Source organism: Varanus komodoensis, unplaced genomic scaffold, assembly GCF_004798865.1.
Source record: "Varanus komodoensis strain SLA01 unplaced genomic scaffold, ASM479886v1 scaffold8, whole genome shotgun sequence".
Classification (NCBI taxonomy): domain Eukaryota; kingdom Metazoa; phylum Chordata; class Lepidosauria; order Squamata; family Varanidae; genus Varanus; species Varanus komodoensis.
The window spans coordinates 1151216-1163606 of record NW_025336481.1 but is presented as its reverse complement, the minus strand read 5'-3'; positions in this window follow the sequence as shown (position 1 = coordinate 1163606).

Sequence of the window (12391 nt, the reverse complement as noted above, 5' to 3'; positions counted from 1 at the left end):
AAGCCCACACCCACTGCCCCAGTGACCCCATCCAGCCACCTCGTCCTCTGCCGCCCCCTCCTCCTTTTGCCATCTATTGTTCCCAGCATCAGGCTCTTCTCCAGGGAGTCCCTCCTTCTCATTAGGTGGCCAAAGTATTTGAGTTTCATTTTCAGGATCTGGCCTTCTAAAGAGCAGTCAGGGTCGATCTCCTCTAGGACTGACCGGTTTGATCGCCTTGCGGTCCAGGGGACTCGCAGGAGTCTCCTCCAGCACCACAATCCAAAGGCCTCAGTCCTTCGGCGCTCAGCCTTCCTTCTGGTCCGGCTCTCACAGCACTCTTCCAACACCTCTGCAATACGGAATTGCCAACTGAGGGGGCTCCAGTCTAAGGAAGCCCTTTGCCCGAAGATGCCACGAGCCTCTTTGTTATTTGTGCCGTGAGAGACGAGCATCAACGCGGCTTCAGCAGTCAATCCTTGGTGCAGGAGGCGCAGGAACGCGCGGGCGAGTGCTTTCCCGATCAAGCAGTGCCACACTCTGGCCACTGTCTGCATCTCTCTGCGCCACCACGGTGCCTGCTGAGCACCTGTCATGAGCGATGTGTCTGGCAGGGAAGCTGCCGCCCGGCCCCTTGACAGCACGTGGCGACTGAGGGCCGTGCGCTTTGCCACAGCGTCCCGGAGGATCGTGGGTGGAGTGCGAAAGCGTCTGCTTGGGTGGCTGAAGTTCTGCAGCCATGACTACCTCTCGCTGGGGCTGCTTCTCTTTCCCAATTCTCAGGATGGGGAAGATTTTGTGTTGCATCAAAATTGCAAATATGGAGCAATTTGCATTTCAGAAAAGGAAGTTCTGCAGCTGCAATTTCTGAGAAGCACGCAGACTTTTGGGAGGGGGGGATTTTAAAGCGTTGGACTCAGCTAGAAATGTAATCACCAAAAGTCTGGGATGAAGACACATTTCCAGCATCCACAGAGATATCTTTAACTTTTCAAGCAAAACCTTGTATTTCTGCAGTGTGAGGTTCACTGCGTTGAGTTCTGGGGAAAACTCAAAATACTTTCATAACACATCAGAAAAATAAAGATGAGGAAGTACAAGGAAAGATAATCAAATCTGTAGATGATGCAAAGCTGGGCGGAATAGCAAACATCCTAGAAGACAGAATGAAGATCCAGGGCGATCTTGATAAACCTGAATACCGGGCTGAAAGCAACAGAATGAAATTCAATAAGGACAAGTGCCAAGTCATCCATCTAGGAAAAATAAACCGAAGGCATCGATACAAGATGAGGAATAAGTGGCTCAGCAGAAATGAACAAGAAAAACATAGAAACATAGAAAACATAGAAAACAGAGCGAGTCAGAAGGGGCCTCCAGGGCCATCTAGTCTGACCCCCAGCTTCAGCCAGCTCCGCTCACGACATGCCCACCATGTGCATGTCCAGCCTATCTTTGAACACCCGCACCGATGGGGCCTCTACCACCTCCCGAGGAAGCCCATTCTACACCCTCAGGGTCCCGACTGTCAGGAAGTGCTTCCTGGCATCCAAATGGAACCTTGGCTCCCTGAGCTTTGCTCCATTGGAGCGCGTTCTGCCTTCCTCTGCAGGGGAGAACAGGCCTCTACCCACCTCCGTGTGGCATCCCCTCACATACCTGTATGTCCCCAACAGACCCCCTCCGAGTCTCCTCTTCTCCAGGCTGAAGAGGCCCAGTTCCCTCAGTCTCACCTCATACGGCATCCCCTGCAAACTGGTCACCAACCTTGTGGCCCTACGCGGCACTGACTCCAACCTGGCTATATCCTTTCTGTAATGAGGGGCCCAAAACTGAACACAATACTCCAGTTGCAGGCACACCAGAGTCATATAGAGTGGTAGTAATACCTCTCTTGATCTAGAAGCCACACTTCTGGCTATGCAACCAAGGGTGGCGTTCGCCCTCTTGGCCACCGCATCACACTGCTGGCTCATGTTCAGCCTGCAGTCAACCAGCACCCCGAGGTCCCTTTCACAAGTGCTGCTCTCCAGCCACTTGTCACCTAACCTGTACTTATGACACCCATTCCTGTGCCCCAAGTGCAAGACCTTGTACTTATCCACATTGAATGCCATCCTGTTGTCTCCTGCCCACTTCCATAGTCTGTCCAGATCCTTTTGGATCTGGAGTACCTGCTCCTCAGTTGTGGCCACTGCTCCAGTTTTAGTGTCGTCTGCGAATTTGATCAGCAGACTGTTCACCCCTTCTTCCATGTCATTAATGAAAAGATTAAACAGGATCAGCCCCAGGACAGAGCCCTGTCGGACCCCGCTTGTCACTGGCCGCCATCCCGACGATAACCCACTAATGGTTACCTTCTGCTTTCGGTCAGTCAACCATGCCCTAATCCACCGGACAGTGCTTTGGTGTATCCCAAAACTCCTCAGTTTCTCCACCAGGATATCATGGGGCACGTTGTCAAAGGCCTTGCTGAAATCCAGTTATACCACATCCACTGCATCCCCTCCATCTAGCCATCTCGAAACCTTGTCATAGAATTCCACAAGGTTTGTCTGGCAGGACCTGTTTTTGCGGAAGCTGTGTTGTGTGGCGGCCAGCCTCCCTTCCTTATCTAGCATCACTAGATCTCTCTCTATTATGAGCCTTTCCATTGTTTTTCCTACAATGGACGTAAGGCTAACCGGTCTATAATTCCCCATGTCCTTTCTACTACCCTTTTTGAAAATTGGGGGCACAGATGCCACCCTCCAGTCCTCTGGAACTTCACCTGTTCTCCATGAGGTCTCAAAAATGGAGGCCAGCGGGCGTGAGAGAACCCCTACCAACTCTCTAAGTACTCTCGGGTGTCGCCCGTCAGGGCCTGGTGCCTTTGTAATGTCCAATGCCCTGAGGAGCCCCTCGACTTCAAGGGGGGGTGACTCTAATCTGTGCCCCTAAGTCCCCCTAAGTCTAATTTCCTATGCGGATCTCCCCATTCCTGCTTTGGGGAGAACACAGAGGCAGAATAGTCATTTAGCATCTGTGCCTGTTCCCTCATATCAGTCACTGGATCTCCTTCCTCCTTATTTAGTGGTCTCACCACTCGTCTCCCCTTCCTCTTCCTATTTACATGCTGAAAGAAGCCCTTTTTGTTGCTCTTGATATTCTTGGCAAGTCTCAGCTCGTAATCAGCCTTAGCCTTGCAAAGAATCCTTCTGCAACGGGCCTCCTCCTCCCGGTATACCCTTTGTCTATTTCCCCCAGTACCCATTTCCTACGGAGGTTCCTCTTTCGTCTAATCCCTCTAACCACCTCCTTTCGCATCCATGGTGGCACTCTCCTCTGCCTCCCCACCTTACTGACCAGAGGTATCGTCAAGCCTTGCACCTCCAAAACCTCCGTTTTGAGTGCTATCCACCCCTCCTCAACTCGCTTACCTTCCCGTAACCCATCCCAGGAGACTTTCCCCAGTCTGGCCTTCAGTTGGCCAAAGTTGGCCCTCTGGAAGTCCCAGCTTCTAGTGCTCGACCTGCTGCCCATCCGCAGTCCCCTGATCTCAAAGCAAAGGATGGAGTGATCGTTCGCATCCAGAGCTCCCCTAATCTGTACTTCATCTATCAGCTCCTCCCTATTGGTCAAGACCAAGTCAAGGATGTTTCCCCCCTCGTCGCCTCTCGGACCCTCTGTGTGAAAAACCCTCCCTCTATAGCTTCTAGGAAGCGACGTGACCTGGCTGTCACCGCTGAGTGAGTCTCCCAAGTAATATCCGGGAGATTGAAATCTCCCATAATTACTGTGTCTCTCCCCCAAGATATCCTTAGAATCTGGCCTGTCAGGACATCATCCAGGGTCTCAAGTTGACCTGGAGGGCCATAACATTCCCCCAGTCAGGTCTCTTTCCCTGTCAAAACCCCTAAGTTTCACCCAGACTGCCTCTACCGAATCCTCATCTGTGCTGCATTCTATCTCACTGCATCCTGTCCCTTCCCTGAAGTATAAAGCCACACCCCACCTCTCTTTCCCTTCCTGTCCTTTCTAAAAAGGTGATACCCTTCTATGTTCACAAAAAGATCTTGGAGCAATTGTGGACAACAGGCTAAATATGAGCCAACAATGTGATGCAGCCACCAAAAGGGAAAATGCTATTTTGGGATGCATTAACAGAAGTATTCCTTCCAGATCACGAGAAGTAGTAGTTCCTCTATACTCCTCACTAGTCAGACTTCACCTGGAATGCTGTGTCCAGTTCTGGGCACCAAGATTTAAGAAAGAGGCAGGAAAATTAAAAGGGTCCAGTGGAGGCCAACGAAAAGGATCCAGGGTTCGGAAACACTGCCCTATGAGGAAAGATTGAGAGAACTGGGCGTGTTCAGCCTTGAGAAGAAAAGACTGGGGGGCAGGGGGAACATGCCATCCCTCTACATGTCCCTCAAGGGCTGTCACAAAGAGGAAGGTCAAGATCTCTTCTTGCTGATGCCAGAGTGTAGAACTCGGAATAATCAAGTCAAGCTGCGACAACCCAGATTCAGGCTGGGCATCAGGAAAAGCTTCCTCACTGTCAGGGCAACATGGCAGTGGGACCAGCTGCCTGGAGAGGTCATGGGCTCTCCCACACTTGAGACATTCAAAAGAAACTGGACAGCCCTCTGAGTGGGATGGTGGGACTTGGTGTCCTGCAACAGCAGGGGGGTGGACCTGATGGCCTTCATGGCCCCTCCCAACTCTACTCTTCTATGATTCTAAGGGTCCAACTCATCCAGCTTAAGGACTTAATAGCTCTGTAATTAGCTTGGCTTTTCAGGCATGGGTCTGTCTGCCCCTGAACTGGATAATCTTTGTTTGGGCTGGACCATTTCAGCTTCCAGGACCCAGTGGGCATCCCCTCAAACGTTGCACCACCCCAAAACAAAAACAAAACCTTTTATGGGAAGATGCTAGTCTTCACTGCTCCCAGTATGCTCAGAAATGCTCTCCCATGCACAGTCTTGGTGTGTTGCCAGAGATCGGACACCTACAGATTAATCTGGGATGCCTTTTCATTTCCAAATCTCCAGAGTCACAGGGATCCAACCTCTACCCATTGCTGACTGAATTATTTTTGAAGGTCCGGCAAACCAGTTGTGGCTGCTGGCTAACCTGAGTGGTGGGACAGAAATGGGGTGGGGGAGGGTTCCTCTCTTCAGGTTATAGGATACTCAGAGGAAACAGGCCCAGTTTGAGTAAGCAGAAGTGACAAAATCCTTATTTAAATTACACAAACCATGAGAAGCATTTCTGAGCAAAGCCATGTGTGTTTCCTCTTCCAAAGCTATGGGACCGACAGAAAGAGGCAGGAGCCACACACGTGCGTTTTCAGAACCACAAAGCCCAATTTGGCTAAGGAAAACCAACATGTCCAGAGGGGGCCAGATCAGAGAAGGCTGAACTACACAATACTTCAAAACTAAACAAACCCTGACTAAAAATAGCAATGCAAACAGTAGTAGTGATACTGCAGTTTAAAAAAACATAAAGAAATCTCGGAGAAACAGAACAGGATCTCAGCGAAAGCCTCCGCAGAGTGCCACCTCTCAGTGAGTCAGGGCAACGGACTAGAGAAAGCGGGAAGGGCTGCCACTCCTGAGAAGACTCTGTCTATGCACTCGCTTGCCAAACCTCAGAGGCCGATCGGGGTGCACAGGGTGGAGCTTACGGGGGAAGAGGGCCTTGGATATCGGGGTCCCAAGTCATTTCGGCGTGCAAATCCTGTGTGCGGATCGACAGAACAAAGGCCCACCTGGCCCAACACTCCCAGCGTTGTCTGGTGAGAACTGTTCGCCTTGACCCTCTGCTCTTTCGCTTGCAGGGATGAAAAAGCCCTTCATTTGTGTATCATTGCTTCTGTACAGGCACCCCATGGATCTGTGTGAGAGCCGTGGGGTGCTGACGGTTTCACTGCTATTCCTTTCCCAAGGATCCTGCGGACGGGATGTGCCCCTTTCATGGCCGCCATATTGAAATGACGCTCTCACTGGCCCGTCCGCCCACGGCTTCCTTCTTGGCCAGCTCCCAATGGCTCGCAGCTGATCAGCTCGTGTCCGAACGCTTCGTGTGAGGCACACTACTTTACACTTGGACTACATTTCCCATCATTTCCAGCCATCATGGAAGGCTATGCTGGCTGCACGCGGTGGGCGTTGTTGTCCAGTACACCTGAGGACAGTCACTGTGCCTCTGAATAAAACTGGAGAGCTGAAAAGGCGCTGGAAGGACAGCGCATATATCAGGTGCAAACCAAGATCGGCTCACGCTTCTCTCCAACCACCCCTTGCCCTGCCCCCACCCAGCTCACCCTCTTCCCTGCCACGGCTGGTCTCATGCACACGCGACACGCAGGCGTGCAAGACCCAGGCGCGTGGCGAGCAACATCCGTCCCCCCAGACGTGAAAGGAACACAAGGCCCACCAAGACTCCACAAGCAACCTGGAAGTCTTCCGGCTGGCCTGCAACCTGCGGATGGGTCAGGAGTGTGGACGCCATGCAAGACAAGCGCGTCAATTGTGTGTCGAGACTCGCCAGATCTTGACACACTGCAGCCAAGGACCCAGGCTCGGCCGGGAAGTTGTGTTCGGCCGGCAATGGGCGGCCACGTTCAAGCCGCAAGGCGAGCTGGCGTCACTCACGCCTCCGGTCGAGTCCGCCGCTCCCGTCCTGGGGTGCAGCCGGCAGAGGGGTCTGAGCAGGCCTGTCTCCTGAGCCACCTGCTTCTTATTCTGGTTGTTTAGCGGAAAAGCACAACCGCAGCGGACTAGAACCGGAGCACTTACAGGCGTGTTTGCATGCGCTAAAGTGACACCGTTCCAGATCTTAAACTTACGGTAAACTGGAAGTGGCCAAACGGAGGGCGATGAGAGAAAAGCATCAGTACAGCTGCTCTCTTTTCTGCACAACGGCAGAAAAGGACCAGTTCCTTCTTTTCAAAGGGAGCAAGTGTGTATTTGCCTGGCCAGACTGTGCAGAAAGACCTGTTAATGTCTCAGTCGCTCACAGAGTTTCTCGTGGGGAGGGAGATGCGGCTGGAGCCCTGCCTCAGCAGCGAACCCCACCCCCTGCTGATGCAAGAGAGCTCTGGTGTGGTGGAGACCGGAGGCGCCGCCAAGCACAGGTTGAGTCCCGCATCTCAGTGCAACCCCTTTAAATGATCTGCTGGCCTTTGGCTCATGGGTTCCAGCATCTCTCTTTCCTAAGACTGCACATGGAAGACACATGTGGGAGTGTTGGGGGCGTGGGAGGGCTTTGCACCAGTGCAATTGCGCAAGGTGTACTTTTCCAGCAAAACACCCACAGCAGTATCGCAGGGCGATCACTCGGGGCGATGCGGCTGCGCTTGGCCGCCTTTCCCTCACTGCCTCTGAGCGTGAAACTGCCTCACAGAGCACCTGTGCGTTGGTTCCTCTTCTCTCCACCTGTACCTCAGGTGGGGACCCCATTGGTCCAAGGGCTGAACGCAATTCCAGAGCAGCTCTGGGGGGCCACATTCCAGTGGTGGCCACATGGCCTCATATTACACCGGTCTTCTATCAGCTCCCCATTGAAGTCTGGGCCCAATTTAAGGTGCTGGTATTGACCTATAAAGCCCTGAACAGCTTGGGACCAGGATACCTGAAGGAGCGGCTTCTTCCCTATGTGCCAGCCCGCCCCTTGAGATCCGTAGCAGAGGCCCTGCTCCGGGAATCCTCCCTGGAGGGGGGGGTTGCAGAGAGAACACTGGGGGCAGGGCCTCCTCTGGGGTGGCTCCCCGGCACTGGAATGCCTGGTGCTGCCATTACATGCTTTTCAGCACCAGGTCAAGACCTTTTTATTTACCCAATATTTTAAAGTTTAAATATTTTAATTATGTTTTTATCCTCAGGCGTGTGTAATTCTGATGTATTTATTAGGTGTTTTATATCGTAAGCCATCCAGAGACGGACCGTAATGGACAGGATAGAAATACCCTGATAAATAAAATTTAAAAATGCCCATTTCACAGCTGTGTGTATTAAGGACTGATACCCGCTGGATGCCATCACTGGCCGCCTGGGAATTTCCCCTCCGCCTGCTAGCGGGCCACGCCTCCATCTGTCTCCTGCTCCGCTGGACAACTCCGTACTTTCCTCCGCACCACCAACCTCCCTCCTCCGAGGCCATGGAGATGCCGGGCCGTGCAGGACCTTCCACATACAGGAACTTTGCCCTCGGTCCCTTGGAAACCAAACCAACGGAGGGGAACTGCAGTCATTGCCAAGCACAAGAGGCACCAACAGAGGCAAGCGGGAGGCTGTGGCGAGAGTGGGAAACCGCTGGCTGACTGGTATTTGGACGCAATCACCTTATTTGTCCATTGGTACCTTTCGGCTTCCATCCTCCCAGGCTTTCCTCTCTTAAAATTTTATTCGCAAGTTCCTTGCAGCGCAGAACTAGCTTGCTTGATAGTTCGCTTTGTAGAACGGCACGTGCAAGGCTGATGCATTGAGTCATTTTGCATTATTGTTAACATCCGTGTCCACAGTTCATTCCAGAAATCTTAAGCCATTCTCGTTACAGATTAACTTGCTCAGTTAAATCTGCATAATAATAAAACCAGTCTTTCCCTTTCTCTGAAGAGTATAAATATTCCATTTTATTTTTTGTGCTTTATACATTTATAAATCACCTTTCAAAATACCAGTTCTCCTAAGATGGCATACAAAAGGCCTGTATTGACATCAGAATTACACTGAGCCGAATGTATGATGTTTCGCTGTCAAATTAATCTCCAGTCCGTGCTTTCCATATTTTCTTGTTAAGCAAATGCACCCATATTTGCCTATTTTAAATATGCTTGTGCCCTGCTTTGGCTTCTCATGGGAAACAGCTAAGCAGCCAGGGTGGCGTCGTGGTGAAGAGCATGGGCCTGGGACTCAGAGGACCCGGGTTCGAGTCCCCGCTCAGCCATGGAGCCAACTGGGCGACTTTGGGCCAGTCACAGACTCTCAGCCCAACCTGCCTCCCAGGGCTGTTGTTGTGGGGATAAGATGGAGGAGGAGAATGATGTCAGCTGCCTTGAGCCCTTTGCAGGAAAAAGGCAGGATATAAATCAGAAAATAAATTTAAAAAGTAAAAATAGAGCAATGAGCCCTGGACCAGCTGGGGATGCCCCTCCGACCCATCCCCAACTTTGGGGGAGGCACATGCTGCCCCCATGTGCTCTGTTGCGCTTTCCCGCTGGAGAGAAAGCATGCGCAGCCAACCGAATTTTGTACCAGGAGTCCCAAACTCTGAAGACACAGGCACAAAACCACAGAATAAATGGGGGAGAAGGGCCCCATTCCACATTTCTTCCTCGAACAGGGCCTTGAACCTAGGGACCGACTTCCAGGAAAACACACACAAACTTGTGCTTCTCGGCACTTCGAGGTGTTGTTCTCTCGTTCAGTGACCTCTGCCCAAAAGATGGAACTCGCTGGGGAGGCAGGTACTCCAGTGCAGGCGTGTTTTCTAAGCCAAAGAGGGAAGTTCAGTGAAAAGTTTCCTCTTTTCTTCTCCCCCGAGAATCCACGGTTGCTTGTGCTGCAGAATTATGGTTCAACCCCACCCCCCCTGCCCCCACCCCACCCACCAGCTGGACCCACGGTTTAAACACCAGCTCAATTGCTGTACGAACAGGGCGACACCTCCAAGAAATCGCAGAGGTTTGACCTTGTGTGGGAAGGGCAGTGAAGAGAGGCGGAAGTTACTTGTCCGGAGTGGGTGCAGTTCAGACCTTTGCCTGTTCCAGGAAACCCCCAAAATCCACCCCAAACCGAGCCTGATGCAGGCCTGCTGGGCTTCGTTGTTTCCCAAAGGTCTGGAGCGTTGCTTTGCCATTCTCCACCTCAGCACAGACACGACGGGGGCCCTCTCCTGATGAATTATCGGATACACTGCCCAAGCGCATTTGAATCCGGCAGCACAATTCCCCTCTTCACACGTGCACCAGTGCACAGGCCCAGGTGTGATGAGCTGGAAGAAGGTCCTCCACTTGCCCGCGTGCCCCCCCACGAGAACCAGTGGCTGACAGGAATGATCGGAGCTGCCTGCCAGTTTGGATTGTCCTAGAATTCTAGACTTGGAGGGGTCGGTGGGGGCCCTCGAGGCCCCCACCGCTCAGAAATCTGGTGGAATGCAGCCCCGAGAGATGGCTCTCCAGGCTCTTCAATGGAGACCCCCCCCCCCCCCGGAAAGACCGCCCCCTTGTGGGAGCCAGAAATTCTCCCCGTTAAAGCAAGGTCTTCCTCCGAGGCAGTGGTTTTCAATCCCCGGTCCGTGGACCAGGGCCAGTCTGTGGATTTCCTGCCAGCTGTGGGGCAGGGGAAGTGCATCCTGCTTGCCACAGACTCACGCAGGAGCTGGCTGTGTTCCACCACCTCTTCCTCGGTCGGCCTCGCGTTCGCGTTCGGTGCACCGGTGCCATGGAGGGGGGCAGGGAGGGGAGAGACGGCTCAGTGGGAGCTGGCTGGGAGCCACGCCGCTCCGATTTTGGCATTTCGATCTTTTGTTGACCTTTTTTGTTGCTCAGTTTCTGGTTGTTTTGCAGAATTTCATTTTTTGGTATTGCTTGCAAATGAACACATAGAATATTGAATTATGTGTATGGTGCTTTCTGTTTCTGCCTCAGCGGTTCCCAAGGTGGTTTTCCTGTTTTTGTCGGCCCCCAGCTGTGGAAAGGTTGAAAACCATGACTCTGATGAACACTTTTATTTCTGTTTTGTGGTCTTGGCTGGCAGAGGGCAGGTGGCAGCCCTCTTCAGGGTGACGACCCCAAGAGGTGCCTTGCCAGGTCAGAACTACAGTCCATTCTGTCCAGCATTCTGTCCACACGGTGCTGCCCAGCTGCCCACAGGTCCCACGGGCAGGAGCACGGGACCCCCTGTCCCCCCCGTAGCTCATGGACACAGGGATGCTGCCTGGACCTGGAGCTGGCAGGTAGTGCTACCCAAAACTTCTCCTCCCAAGGCGAAACACCCCAGGTTCCTTCAATCTCTCCGCATAGGATGAGGTTTCTAGTCCCGTTCATCTTTCTTGCGCTTCTTGAGCTCAGGTCAATGTATTGGAATCCTCCTTTATATTTATTTATTAGATTTATATCCTGCTTTTTTCTCTTTAAAGAACTCAAAGTGGCTTCCGTCATTCTGCGCCTGCCGCTCAGTCTTCTCTCCACCACAACAAGCGTGGAGGTCGGTCGAGCTGAGAGGCTGTGCCCGGCCCAAGCCCCCCAGCCGGCTCCATGGCTGAGCGGGGACGAGAACCCGGGTCGCCCGAATCGGAGTCCCGCCGCGCCCCGCACCATACCAGCTCCCAGGCCCCCTTCAAGCGCCCTGCCGGGAATGGGACACGGAATCCGAGGCAAAGCCCAGCCAGGGCGCAGCACGGGGGAGCCGCTGCTCCCGGAACTCCGCAGCCACGCTTCTCGGGCCGTTTTGCGCCCGCGCCCGCTTGCGAAGCGCCCAGGCCCTTGCCAGCTGCGCAACATGAGCGAGTCCCAGCCGGGGCCCCGAGGGCGCCAGGGCCTTGCAGAGGCGACCACAGCAGGGCCCGACCCGGGCAGCCCCGCAGGCAGCCCGTCCCGGCGCGGTTCCCGGGGGCGCGAGGCGGTGGTCCCGTCGCACGCTCGCCTCGCAGCGCGGCCAGTGCCCGCCGGTGGAAAGGCGGGCCGGCGGGACCCTCCGCAGCGCAGCCGGGGAAGCCGGCCCGCAGCGTCCGCTCCCCCCGCCCCTGCCCTCTCCCGGCGCCCGGGCAGGTCTGGGAGGCCACGCCGCCCTCGCTTCCCTTCGCGCCCTCGCGCTTCCCACCCTAGGTGCATCCGCGCAGCCCCTTGGCTGGCTGGCCCGCGCCCCTCCCTCCCCTCCAACCCGTCCATTGCCCGCAGGCGCCTCGCGGGCAGAGACCTGGCCGGGCCCGCCCCGCGCGCTTCCCCTCCCCGCGTCCCTCGCCCCCCACGCCCGCCCGCCTGCCCCTTCCAACGGCAGCCCAAAGCGTGCCCAGGCGGCCACCGAGGGGCGTCGGGGGCGGCGCGAGGGGGGGGGGCTCCGGCGGGGGGCGCGGCCTCGCGGCCGAAAGAGCCCCCCCTCACAAACCCTTGAAGGGAGTGTGGAGCCGGGGGCGGCGGGCGAGACTTCCGGGAGGGGGCGCGGCCGCGGGCAGCGGGCGGCCCTTGCGCCGCGTCTCGCCAGCTGAGCGCTCGCTGCTCGCCCAGTCGCTCGCTCGCTCGCTCGCGTGCTGGCTGGCTGGCTGGCTGCGTCCGTGCGCGGCGAGGGTCCGATCCAGCCGAGCGCGCGGGCGACGAGGCACCGGGGCGGGCGCCTGCTGCGCGGGGCGCGCCTGGGCAAGAGCGGCGTCTGCGCGGGGCAGGGACCTGCCGCTGCCGCGCGGTTTTGGATTGCGCGCCCGC